Genomic DNA, 13,994 nt, shown 5'->3' with positions numbered 1-13,994 from the left:
TTCTCTGGCAAGTATGGATGGAGCTGCTGTCTGGGGCACCAGGTTCCAGGTGCAGCCTCCACTCGGGCTGCATCACAGACCAGACTTGGGAGGAGAAGGGTGTCTGGGACATGGGTCCAAGTGTCCTTCAGATGACTCCAAAGTGCAGCCAAGTCTGCGGCTCCAGGCAGATGCTAGATCAGAGCTGGAAGGAAGGCCACACTCAGGGAACTTGGGAATGCAGATCCTGGGATCCCACCCACACCTGAGTCCATACCTGCTACAGGGGCAGCCACCTGTGTCCCCACAGGAGTCCTGGTGCCATCAAGTGTGAGCACCTCCAGTCTCAGCAGGGCTCCTTGAACTTGGATGTGCCTGAGAATCACCAGAGGTCTTGCTAAGGCACATGCTTTCACTCAGGAGTTTGGGAGTGGAGCCTGGGATTCTGGGTGTCTAACAAGATTCGAGATGCTGCTGATGCTGCTGCTCTGAGGACCACACTTGGAGTTGCACGCCTCTGAGTTGGCTTCCTTCCTAAGCATCTTCTTTAAGAGATTTGGACTTTTTTCTAAATTGCCTTTGCTCTCACACCACCCTCACCACCTAAGCTGGCTAGCCGGTGTGCCCCAGGCCTCAAGCTGGATGTGGTTGGGAATGAACCCCAAACTCACCTTGGCTGTACCACCCTGGGAAGCCCCACTTTTAATGAAGCAAGTCATTTGGAGAAATGTCTCAGACTTCAGCATCAGCATGTCGGCTGGATGCTGCCACACATGCCTTTTCTCTGACTCCCCAGGCGGGGGCATCAGTGTGTCAGGGTTCAGGTGAGAAGGGACCTGAGTGTTGCAAGAGACCCTAGTGCCTTGAATAACTGGTTAGAAGATCAAATGAGACCTTGGAGGAAGCTGACGGGGTAGGGGGGTTCTATTCTTGCCTTGAGTTATTTTACTGGGTTCCTAATCTATGAGGCCCATGTGTCATTTAGAACCACTCCCCACTGGAATAGTATATAGCTCCCCGTCTCTGCACATGCCTTCAAGAGAACCCAGGATTAAAATATCTAAACCTGGGACTCTTGCGTGGCTCAGTGGTTGAACACCTGCCTTTGCTCAGGTCGTGATCCCAGGGTCCTGGGATCAAGTCCCACATCAAGCTCCCTGCAGGGAGCCTGCTTCTCCCTCTGTGTCTCTGCCTCTCTCTCTCTCTCTCTGTCTCTCTCATGAATTAATAAGCAAAATCTTTAAAAAAATCTAAACCCCACCCAGAGGGATTTAGAAGTGGCTGTTCATGCTACAAAAGGAGATCTACCTCTGTAAAAACTGCGGTTATCAGGTGTTTATTTTACAGAAGTTAAAACAATTGGAAGAAAAAAAAAGCCACAAATCATCAACCAGATAAAAGAGGAAGAAAGAACCACTGGAACAGAAACGTAGAAAAAAACACAGAGCAGTAGAGGGAGGATTCACTTTGCCAACCAAAGATGCACACGACTGCAGTACAGCTCAGCAGGAAAACATTTCACCCGAAAATTAGGGGGTACGCAGGCTGTTGAGGCAGTATGCTGGGTCGAGCACTTTGCAGGCTGCCTCCCCACCCGGAGCGAGGCAGGTCTTCCGAGGTACTCCAGGATTGCTGTGCTGTCTCTGTGCGCTTCTTTCTGGGGGGAGGGGTACCAAGTAGCTACCAGAGCTGCAGCCCAGGTGGGAGCATTTGTGGGGAGCTAACTGCATACTCACCAGCCCCTAGTGTCTTTGTAAGCGGTGTCATAATTCTTTTTTTTTTAAAGATTTTATTTATTTATTTATTCATGAGAGACAGAGAGAGAGACAGACAGAGACACAGGCAGAGGGAGAAGCAAGCTCCATGTAGGAGCCTGACGTGGGACTTGATCCCAGGTCTCCAGGACCACCCTCTGGGCTGAAGGTGGCACTAAACCGCTGAGCCACCAGGGCTGCCCACGGTGTCATAATTCGGTACTAGCTCTCCCTCCACACACAGCCCCTAACCCCAGACAGCAAGAGCGGCTCGAGCAGGTGTTCTCACCAGCTGGCTTTCTAGGAGGGACCCGAATATTGCCCATGAGAGGCTGCGGGTTCCTATGACTCCAGGGAGTCAAGAGTAGAATCAATCTCTTCTTTAGATTGGATTAGGACAGACTGGATTAAGACTCACCCTAATGGCCTCATTTTAACCCAATTACCTCTTTAAAGTTTTCATTTCCATATGCGGTCACCTAATGAGGTGGTGCTGGGGGTCAGGACTTCAACCTAGGAAATGTGAACAGACACAGTTCAACCCACAACATCTTGATTTCAGACTTCTAGTCTCCAGAACTGGGAGAAAATAGATTTCTGTTGTTTGAAGCCACCCGGTTTGTGGTATTTGCTTCCACAGCCACAGGAAACGAATGTGCTTCCCTGTGTCCTTGGGACAGCTGGTCTCACATGCAGCACCCACCTGTCTAACCAGCAGGTCCAGAGTCCACTTCTCCCCGCCCTGGGGGCGCCTTCCCCACTCCACTGTCCCCTCCTCACCCTGACCCAAGTCTGTGCACCAAGTCCATGTCCTCTTCCACCCAAACCCCTCAATGTCTTGCAGCTCAGAGTCGTTCCAGTGGCCCCAAGGCTTCCATGACCTGGCCACTTTGACCTCACTGCTCTCAGTCCCTGCTGCTCATCCTTCTGGCTCTGCCTTCCTCAGGGCTTTGCTTCGGCTGTTCCCTCTGCCAGATGCTCTCCGCTACAAGCACACAGAGCTTCCCCCTCTGCTTCTCTGCTTAAGTGTCACTCTGGCAGTCCCTGTCTCTTTTGACTTCCCAATAACAATGATCACCCCATAGCATACTATTAATTTTACTAATTTATTTATTTAATCTGTCTTCCCCCTTCAAATAAAAACTCCAAGAAGAGAAGGGCTTTGACTACCGTGTTCACTATTTATAGTTCCAGCACCTAGGACAATGCCTAGCACATAGTAGGTGCTCATTAAATATCCAGGAAGAAGGGAAAAATGTCCTTTCTCCCATTTATGGCCTCACAATGTCTGGAATTTAGAAAAGAGAAGATCCTAAGGAAAAGAACAAAAATAGCTTGGAAAGCCCTGATTTGGGCAAGGGGGTTATGTCCAAGTGACAGGATGCAGAGGTCTCCCTGTCTGTATCCTGGAGAGAGGGACCACCTGTGGCAGGAGTGGGGAGGCCTTTCCTACCTGGGGGACTGGAGCTGCCTCATCTGATGTCATGTCAGAAACTGGTTCTGCTGTATGTCTACCATCAGAGCAGGAAGCCACTGGGCTGGTTTCTGAGGATGATGCCTCATTCTGTGTTGAGGAGGGGGCTCAGAGGGCAGGAGCAGGGAGGCAGCCAGGCCGTGGGTGGTGAGGCAGGGACTGAAGAGGCAAGCTTGGCTGGGACCTGCTTGGCATCTGGCCAAGAGGCTGGAGGAGCTGGGGCCACTTGGCAAGGTTGGGGCCAGGGGCTCTTAACCTGGGGTGGCCGATTCCCAAGGGATCCATGGAGAGAATTCACAAACTCAGGGTGGGGAGGGGGAGAAATTGCATCTTCAACGTTATAAACCTTGATCAATTGTGGGGATTCTATCCGCCATAAATCTAGGCAGTGCTGTTAGCAGTTCTTTGACTTCACCATCGGTAGAAACCCCAAATGTGTTCACATCACATTCCGATTGTTGCAGGTTCTCTCAAAACATCTATGCTGATCACGTCTTCAAAATTACAGTTGCTGTTAGACCTGGTGCTGAATCTTATTTCACTAAGCACATATATTACAATCACTATTTTGATAACTGTATTTCACTATAATTGGTTTCCTTTGTGATCCTATCATTTTATATTACACTTTAAAAAACTATTCTAAGGGCTTGATTGAACTGGAGGGGGGCTCATAGTGCCAAGAAGGCTATCTGGACCCTGTAGCTGTTCCTTAGAGAAGCTCAAAGGGCATGGGAGCAACAAGGAGGCATTCTGTTTTCCTTGGGGCAGAAGAAAAGATCCTTCTTCGGGCCCTAAAGGCTCCTGCCCTAGGCATCCGACCCAGGAGACGAGGTGTGGGTACCCCGACTAGCAGGCAGTCCACCTGCAGCACCCAGCGCAACCAGCAGGTGGCAGTCCCACCCAGCCGTACTTCCTATAGTTTCCTTCCAGTGGCAGGTCTCCCGTGCCACAGAGGGGACACGGGACACAGATGGTGCAGGTCCAGGCAGCTCTGGCACCCACAGACACGCACACACTTGTGCACATGCATGAACACACAGGCACACGCCACATGCATATGGATGTTCACACACAATTCAAGCAGCCTACCTAGGAACCAGTTTCCAGAGCATTCAGCCTCTTCTAAGACAAAAGGCATTCCTGGGACTCTGGAAGAGGAGACCCCCTTTGTTTTGCATCATCTTTTCCTTCCCTAGCAGTCTTTCTGAGATGTCCACAGGTCAGCACGAGTCAACTCCAGCTACAAAAACCTAACTGCCGCTGGGGTGGGGAGAGGGCTGCAGAAACGGAGGTCTGAGTTGCAGTTTGGCTCCAAGACCATAGACAAGTTTCTTTGTTTTGCACAATTGGTACAGTGAGTGAACTCTTTCAACAGAACAACAAAAAGACAAACAACCCAATAAAAAAAATGAGCAAAGGATTTGAACATACATTTCTCCAAAGAAGATCTACAAATGGCCAATAAGCACATGAAGAGATGCTCAACATCATTAGTCATCAGGGAAATGCAAATCAAACCACAATAAGATAGGACCTCATGCCTACTAGGATGGCTACAAGAAACTAAACCAAACACAACAGAAACAAAATAATAAGTATTCGCAAGGATGTGCTGGTGAGAATGGAAAACAGAAAATGGTTTGGCGATCCCTCAAAAAGCTAAACCCAAAATTAGTGTGGATGCAGATTCCACTCCTAGGTCCATACCTAAAAGAACGGGAAACGGAAGCTCAGATGACTCACTCACGGCATTTGTTCACAGCAGCACGATTTGCAACCGCCAAAAGGTGGAAACAGCCCAAGCGTCCACCAACAGAAGAATAAACAAATTCTGGTCTATACACACACTAGAATATTACTCAACCTTAAAAAGGAATGATGTACTACCCCCGGCTAGAACGTGAAGCAACCTTGAAAACATTAGACTCGTGGAAGGAGCCAGATGCATAAGGCCACATATATGATTCCATTTACATGGACTGTGCAGAACAGACAAATCCATAGGCAGAGAGCCAGCTGGTGGTTGCCAGCGGGCTGGGAGGGGGGAACAGCGAGTGATAACGGAGCTGCTAGTGGGTATTCTTCTGAGCGGATGAAAATATTTTGAAACGAGAGAGAGGCGGTAGTCGTACAATGTGCAGAAGGAGCTGCTGAACTATTTGCTTTAAGATGGTCAATCGTTTATTGTGAATTTCATCATGTGAAATTCATGTGAATTTCATCAACTTTTTTTTTCAATTAGAGAGAGAGAGAGAATTTCATCAACTTTTTTTTTCCAATTAGAGAGAGAGAGAGAGAGAGAGAGAGAATGGATGCATTTTCCAGGCATTCGCTCAGAGACCATTCTGCTCACAGGAACTTCGCCCCCTCCCCCAGGTGATGAGGAGCAGGCTGCCCAGGCTCCCCTCGGGAGGAGACAAGAGCTGGAGCGGGAGAAGGAATGGAAGGTGGGAGGCACAGGCTGGCTGCTTGCACACAGGTCCTGGGGAGAACAGGGAGCATTTTAGGGACCCAGGGCGTGCTAATCACTGGGTTCCACGGCCGTCACAGCCAGCTCCCTCCACATCCATGTGTTCCGCCTCTGTGATAGCCCATGCCTCTTCTTTTCTGTAAACTGCACACACATGTGCCTATGTGCATGCCTGCGCACATGGGTGTGCATGCAAGGGTGTGAGTACGGGCATGAGAGTGAATGGCACACCTCAGAAGTGGGATAAAGCGATAGCAGAGACCCTCACATAGTGGCTTCTGGTGGCTGCTGGCAGCCCTGTGTTCCTCATCTCATATACACATGGTGGCAGCCTCGGGCCTCCTTCAGGTGCCCTTCTTCCCCCACGTCCCCGGGCTCCTTCCTCTCATACAGACACCTGCCATGGGATTTAGGGCCCACCTGGGATAATCTCATTGCAAGCTCCTTAACTAGTTACACCTGCAAGACCTTATTTCCAAACAAGCTCACATTCTGAGGTTCCAAAAGGCCATGATTTCGGTGGCGGGGGTGGGGGGACACTATTCATCCTCCCTACAGAGGCCAAACCTGGAGTTATCCAGAACCTGATAACATGTGTGGGGGACCCCAGGGCCTCCAGAGTGAAAGATGAGCTCCCTGGACCCTAGGAGCAGGAGCGTGAAGAATCACATTTGCTTCGGGAGCAGGTGATGGGAAGCATGCTGGGCATATTACAGAGTCACGAGAGTCTCATGTTGAGTTAGGATTTTGGAAACTGTGGTCATCCAACCGCCCTTGCAGCAGAAGTCTTGCGGATGGCAGCGATGGGGACCATGCTGTCCTTTTCATTTGCTTCCCCCAGAGCCCAGGTCGAGTCTGGGAACAGGCAGCAGGGGGTGCTGTAAGCTCTTCTGAGAGGGAGCCAGCCCCAGAGCCAGGAAGGGCAGGCCAGGCCTCCCTTTCAGAGGGTGGCTCCCACTCTGGCTGTCCTTTCTGCCCCCTCTCCACACCTCCTCCCCCAGCTCCCCAGGACTGTGTGACTGGGCGCCAGGGCCCCCTAGCCTGGTCCCGGTGGAGACGGGAGGGGCGTGGCAGGTGCTGCATCTTCATTCGAACCTCTGGCCCCAAACAGAGGTTGGATCGGCTCCCTTCCCGGCTCCAAACCCTCAAAATCCCACCATCACCTTTAGCACCAAGTCCAAACTCTTAGTTTGGCATTCATGCCCCTCCTACTTGTTTTTCCCGCCTTCTTAGTGCTGCCATTTCCCCCTTTCACCTGGATGCATGTGGTCTCCCCTCAACCCCACCGCTGTCAGGGCTCACCCCTCATTCAGCATGCATTGTGGCAAGTGCTGGGAACGTGGCCGTGAACCAGCAAGGCCCGGCCCCTTCGGGCCTCCTATCCCCATGATGACCGACACTGAGCCAGGAACCAGAGAAACAGCCACTAAACGTCCAGGGCTATCGTGCCTGCTGTCCTCATGCCTCTTTTTCATGCCTGCCTGGGGACCATGCCCAAAATCCTTCTGGTGCCCAGCATGGAGCCTGACACAGAAGAGGCTGAGTTTCCTGACTCTAGCCCAGACCACAGTGACAAGAGTTCTGTGACCACCTGTGGCTCTTCTGGCAGAAAACCATGAGGTTCCCCTTCCCCCACCCCTCCGACCCCTGCTCAGGTCCCCCAGAGAGATGCTCTAGGATTCTGAGCTCAAGGAGGCAGAGACTGCAGCATATAGTCCAGCAGGGGCCTTATTACAAGCATCACCACCAGCTATTCCCAGGGCAACATACCCACTGCTCCCGGATCTTAACAAGTAGGACAAAGATTATTGCCTGTGATCTCTTTATTTCTGTATTTCACCATGGATGCAATGAACATTCTAGCTATCTGCAGATTCAACCCACTAATGAGAACAGTGTTCTCGCTCTTGACTATGTAGATTTTTACCTGAGCCCTGTGCTCCTGGAAAACAGCAGGGCTTCAAGGAATCCCCCACCCTCCCTCTGTGTTCTGGAAAATGAGTTGTTGCAAAGAATCAACCTCCTCCATGTGATTCAGAGGAGACTCACAGGTGCCCGCCTCCCTTATTCACCTCTGCCAAGGACAGACGCAGACCCTCAAACTCTCCCTCACGGGATCATAAATAATGACCTGAACTGCTTGTCTCCACTAGTCAATCAGAGCAAAGTGCTCTATTAGCCAGATTTTGGTTACACGTCCCTCCTTTCTCCTGGCGCCTGAACTTTGGTCCTCAGCCTGAGCGAGCCCACTGAGGGCCCGTCCTGGAATAGCCCTGAGGTAGGACCAGACATTCTCTGATCTTCTATCCCGCTTCCCCACCCCACTTTCTGCCTCGGTTTGCTTTTTTCTGGAGCAGAGAAACTCTCTACGTCTCTCCAGACGCCTGCCGACCGGATGATCAGAGAATTCTCCCTCTTGCAAGAGTTTTTTTCCCCGTCTTTGCAACAATCTTTTTGCATCAAATCTCTCTTCCTAAGTCTGGACTTGTTTTTATTTGGCACTCTGATGGTCGCTGATGACTCAAGTCACCGAGTGTCGGGGGCCGGAGCAGCTCTTGCCCACCTGCCTTGGGTTCTGCACAGGGGGCTCACCGTTGCTGGGCACAGCACTTTCGGGTCCAAACAAGCCAACACCAGGATTCCTGGGAACACAGCCCAGGTGAGCTGTAGCCCTCCTCAGTCATCCTTACTGAGGCATGGATGCTTCCCTCCGGACTTGGCAACCGCATCCCTGCAACTGCCTGGCCTGGGGCAACCCCCTCCAGTCCTGCAGTGTCACCACAACAGCCAGGAAGTGGCCATTGTCTGACACAAGACCTGGGGGCAGAGGGGGACCAAGGCCCTGCTCTCTTCTCCGAATTCAGAAGGGGAAAATGCAACAAGAATAAAGCACCAATTGGGCAGCCCCAGTGGGCTCAGTGGTTTAGCGCCGCCTTCAGTCTGGGGTGTGATCCTGGAGAACCGGGATCGAGTCCCACGTCGGGCTCCCTGCATGGAGCCTGCTTCTCCCTCTGCCTGTGTCTCTGCCTCTCTCTCTCTCTCTGTGTCTGTCATGAATAAATAAATAAAATCTTAAAAAAAAAGAAAAAGAATAAAGCACCAATTAATTGTTCCGTGGTTTCTCTGGCCTGCTTGGCTCTCCGCAGGCCGCGGAGCTGCGGGAGGGGTGGTACAGCTGGGATGTGACCTCCTGGCTCCCAGGCCGCAAATCAGGCCTTCAGAGGGGCCCACCTGCCCCGGGAGTGAGGCCCCTGCCCGGAAGGTGAGGTGCAGGGGCGGCGCTGGCCACCAGGGGGCTCCCGGGATCGGAAGAGGGGGATGGGGAGGGGAAGCCCCCCCCCCCCGCAAGAGCCCAGAGGCGGGCGGAGTAAGCAAGGGGGGAGGGCGGCTCCCTGGGCTCAAATCCCTGCCAGCTGAGTGACCTTGGACAAGTAATTTTGTTCTTCGGAGTGTCACTTTCCCTGTCTCAGTTGGGGGAAATAATAGTGCCGGCCTCAGGGGCTCTGTGGCCTGTGCAAAGGGGAGGAAACTGTGACTCTGTCCCACCGGCGCTGACTAAAAATCCACTTGACCGCACCTCCCAGAGGCCCTCGCACAAAGTTCCAGCACCTTCCAAGTGCCCCGAAGCCAAGATTATAGTGGGACAGGTTGCTCCCTGGACGGTGTAAGGCAGCTGGACCCGAGGACGCAGAAGGAGCCCTAGGGTTGAGACCCAGCTCCGCCAAATGCAGCCACTGACATCTTAGTGGCTGAGAAGCCTCAGTTTCTCTGCTGTGATGCTCGGGAGTGGCTGGGAATAGGCTCGCGGTTGCGTGTGGAAGCTTTATCCCCAGAGGAGATGGTCCGGCCCTGAGGCTCCTGAGGGCAGGGACCGGGTCTGAGGTCTTGGTTCTCAGCGTGGAGCAGAGGTCACGAGTGTCTGCAGGGCTGTCTGAAGCCATGTGGAGGGAGGGGCCACAGAGGCAGGCCACGGATACAACAGGGGCCGTGGGCGCCAGAGGCAGCAGTCCCGAGGAGGAAGAAGGAATGCTGGAGCCACTGGCAGGAGCCGAGGGCAGTTGTGGCTTTTTCTTTTTTTTTTCTTTCTTTCTTTTCTTTTCTTTTCTTTTTTTTTTTTTTTTTTTTTGAGAGCAGAAGCTTGGGGCACCTGGGTGGCTCAGGCCATGATCTTACGCTTGTGGGATCAAGCCCCACATCTGGCTCTGAGACTCAGCGCAGAGCCTGCTTGTCCCTCTCCCTCAGCTCTCCTTGCTCTTTCTCTCTCAAATAAATAAATAAAATCTTTGAAAAGAAAAAAAAAAAAAGAGGCAGAACTCTTTGGTCCAAGGGAGTCAGCCGGGACACTGGGCCAGTTCCTCGCTGCCTGCCCCTGGGGGCGAGTGGAGCTGTGTGCAGGATTCTCACCCAGGACCTCCACCTTCTCTAGGGCCCAGCGCAGGGGTCAGTGAGGTGCGCCCCCAGCTCTGGATTTTTCCCTAAATGCCAGGTGACCTTCAGAAGCTCCCTCACTCTGATTTTCCTCACAGACTCGCCTGCAGCTCCATCTTTAAAATTAGTTGCAGAGAAGCCCATTGCTTATTCAATGAGCTCTTTTGTTAAAAAAAAAAAAAATAGCCTGCAGCTTTGGTTTGTTTAGTTCATAAAGGGCCCACTGCGATTATCAAAGAGCCAGCTCATTAAAGAAAGATTAGGACGCTGGGAAAGAGTGGGAGAGGGCAGGGGTGATGCAGGGTGCAAGGCGGGAGTGGCAGTGGCAGGAGGCCGTCACCCCCCCCCAGGCGCAGGCTGGGCCCAGACTGTGGGCCCCCTCTGGAGACCTGGGGCCATAGGCCCACCTCTTGGGGCCTTACCTTTCTCATCTGCATAGAAATAAAAGCCATAATACTAATAATACCAGGTCCTGGGATTGGGAGCTGAGCAGGCCATGGCCCCTCCTTCCACCCCATGTCTTTCCACCTGCCTCCCTCTGCGGCTCTGCCCTCCTCAGCCATACTTCTGGAAAGCATCACACTCACTGGAGCCTCACCTCCCTCTCATTTCTCTGCCCACCTGCCTGCATCTCCTCAAAACTGCTCTTCCCAAGGTCACCAGTGATGCTCATATAGCTAACTGGACATTAGTGGACAAATAGTTGTCAAGCGCCGCAGGTGAGTCCCGCTCTGTGCCTGAGGTTTTCACCTGTCATCTTGCTGGGCGGTGGCTCCTGGGCAGCAGCCTGTAGCTGGGGGTCCCAAGCTGACCAAGTTTGGCTGACAGACCCAAGGCACAGAGACGAGTGCCGGTGCAACAAGAAAGGGGGCTAATGCCTCAAAGACTGTGCCAAAGCGCTGATAACGGTTCCTGGTTTATATAAGGAAAATGCAGGAGAGGCCAGTGGGGGCGCGCAGGTGGGCAGTGAAGATCAGGTCAAGCACTGTCCCCGGGGCCAATCAGCGGGTTCTAGCTGGTTCCGCGCAGTCCCCACTACTTGCAGGGGTGCCGTCGTTCCCCTCACAGGATGCTTTGCCCACTGGGTCTTTTGCCTCAATTAAGAGATAAACTGGGAAGAAACATTTATCAATTAGAAAGTTGTTTTTTTTTTTTTTTCAATTAGAAAGTTCGATGTCAAAACGGAGGCAGGTGACTTCCCCCTTTCAAACCCACCTTCCAGAAACACACAGACCCTGTGCTGTGCCCCTTGGTTTTCCTCCCACCCTGCCGGCTGAGCCCTCTGGCTCTCTTTCCTTGACCTTCTCTCAGTGGAAGTGGCTATTTGCCCACCCAGCCTCTGTTCTTTTCATTTTCCTTACAATGCGGGTGTCCCCATTTTTTTCTGGATTGCCATGAGCCCAACTAAACACCTATATTTTTCTGTCCCCCTACAGTGAGGGGTGGCTGATAAGAGAAAAGCAGAAGTTTAGGGTGACATGTCTGCAAAGTCCCCTTAAGAGAGAGACAACAGGCAGCGCCTCTCCATTCTAATCCAAGCCACTATCCTGTCTGATGAGCTCGACAACAACAGTTTTTCAACTGGTGTCCTGCTCCCCTCATTCCACCCAAAGCTGCCAAACAGATCCTTCAGAGGCATCACTGCTCTGCTCAAACACCTGCTGTGGCTCCCCATTACCCAGGAAGAAGTCCAAACTCTGTGTTGAGCCAACAAGACCTCCCCACCCACTACAGACCTCTCCATTCACTGCTTAGCTTTCCAAACCCTAGTCCTACATTGTCCCATAGAAATAAATTTGAACCACATAAGTAACTGACGGTATTTTTACTGGCCACATTTAAAAATGAAAAGAAACAGGCCAGATTACTTAATAATATCTTCTCTTAGTGTGATATATTCAAATTATTATCATCTCAACATATAATCAATATAAAGTTTATTAATGAGATGGTTTACCTTTGTTTCTTCATATTACGTCTTCACCATCTGGTGTATGTATTTTCCTCTTAGAGCGTGCCTTAACTTGCTCTATATTTAGATTTTATAAAATGTACAGTTGGAAAAGTGGATTCATGTACCCAACTTGTTCCAAATATAGTTAAAAGCCTTCCAATGATTGAATTAAAGATCCCCTTTTCAATTTTAATTTTAGCAAATTAAAATAAAAGAAAAGTTGAAATTCTTTTCCCTAGAGGCCCTAGCCACATTTCTAGAGCTCGGCTGCCACCTGTGGTCAGTGGCTGCCACAATGGACCGCGTAGCTTGGGGTCTCCACCAGCGCCCGCCGACAGACTTTCCAAGACCATGAGAATGTTCTGAGCCCTTGCCCAGATACTACCTGATGCCTTTGAGCCCTGAGGAACTGAATTTTTAATTCCGTTCCATTTTCATGGTAAACGTAAGGGCCATGCGTGACCAGTGGTATCCTACTGAGAAGCTGCTGTTATTCCCAGGGTCTCTTGCCTCCCAGCCTTGGGCCCCATTCTTCCTCTTGGTTGAGTGGTTTGTTTGTTTGAAGATTTTATTTTTGGGGCACCTGGGTGGCTCAGTCAGTTAAGCATCTGCCTTCAGCGCAGGTCATGATCTCAGGGTCCTGGGATGGAGCACTGAGTCAGGCAGGAGTCCGCTTCTTCCTCTCCCCCTTCCCTCAGCTCAAATAATAAAATCTTAATTTTTTATTTTTTATTTTTAAGTAATCTCTACACCCAAAGTGGGGCTTGAGCCCACAACCCTGAGACCAAGAGTCAAATGCTCCACCGAATGAACCAGCCAGGTGCCCCTTAGCTAAGGGCTTGTATATTATGGCCACTGTAAGTCCTTGTCAGGCTACTGCCTCCCTTCTCTGCCATTCCCCATCACCCTGTTTAGTTCCTCGCCCCAATAATGACATTTCTAATCACCATTTATTGTTTGCTTTTTCTCCCTAGATAGGGGGTGGTCTCCATGAGGGTGAGGGCCGTATTTGCCTTGTGCATCTCTCTGTGGCCAGTGTCTTGGGACTAGCACAGAGTGGGCATTCCATAATATGAGTGAAAGAGTTAATATTCACAAATGGATGAAGTGCCCCACTGCCAGAAATTCAATTCACTTCATGGTCTTTAAAAAGGAAGGGAGGGGGGATCCCTGGGTGGCGCAGCGGTTTGGCGCCTGCCTTTGGCCCAGGGCGCGATCCTGGAGACCCGGGATCGAATCCCACATCGGGCTCCTGGTGCATGGAGCCTGCTTCTCCCTCTGCCTGTGTCTCTGCCTCTCTCTCTCTCTCTGTGACTATCATAAATAAATAAAAATTAAAAAAAAATAAAAAAATAAAAAATAAAAAGGAAGGGAGGAAGGAAGGAAGGAAGGAAGGAAGGAAGGAAGGAAGGAAGGAAGGAAAAAATGAACAGGCCCAAAATGGAATCACTGCCACCAGGACAGCAAACCCCAGATTACTAGCACTCTCAGCCTCTCCACAAGTGGAACTTGAAAGGGATGAGTCTGGAATTTCCCAGAGATGTTAGTGAGAGGACCACATCTCTTCTCCTAAGGGAGGATATCCTAAGAAAGGATAATCCTTTCTTTTCTTTTGCTGATAATCTACTCGTCCACCCCCCTGCCGATAAAAGCCTTCCATTTTGTACAGCTCCAGGGAGCATCTGTGTGTTTACTGGGTGGGATGCTGCTGGATTCATGAATGGTTGAATAAAGCCAATTAGATCCTCAAATTTACTCAGTTGAGTTTTGGTTCTATAACAATGGTTGAGCATTGCCTTTCTCCTCTTATAAAACACACATCCTCCCGTCCAGGCCAACAAATTCCTGATGCTATAATAATAGCTTCCATGTATATTATGGCCACTGTAGTAATAGTTACTACCTTCTGAGCCCTTGCAATGTGTTAGGAGA

Source organism: Nyctereutes procyonoides, unplaced genomic scaffold (assembly GCF_905146905.1).
Source record: "Nyctereutes procyonoides isolate TBG_1078 unplaced genomic scaffold, NYPRO_anot_genome, whole genome shotgun sequence".
NCBI lineage: Eukaryota > Metazoa > Chordata > Mammalia > Carnivora > Canidae > Nyctereutes > Nyctereutes procyonoides.
This window is presented reverse-complemented; position numbering follows the sequence as displayed.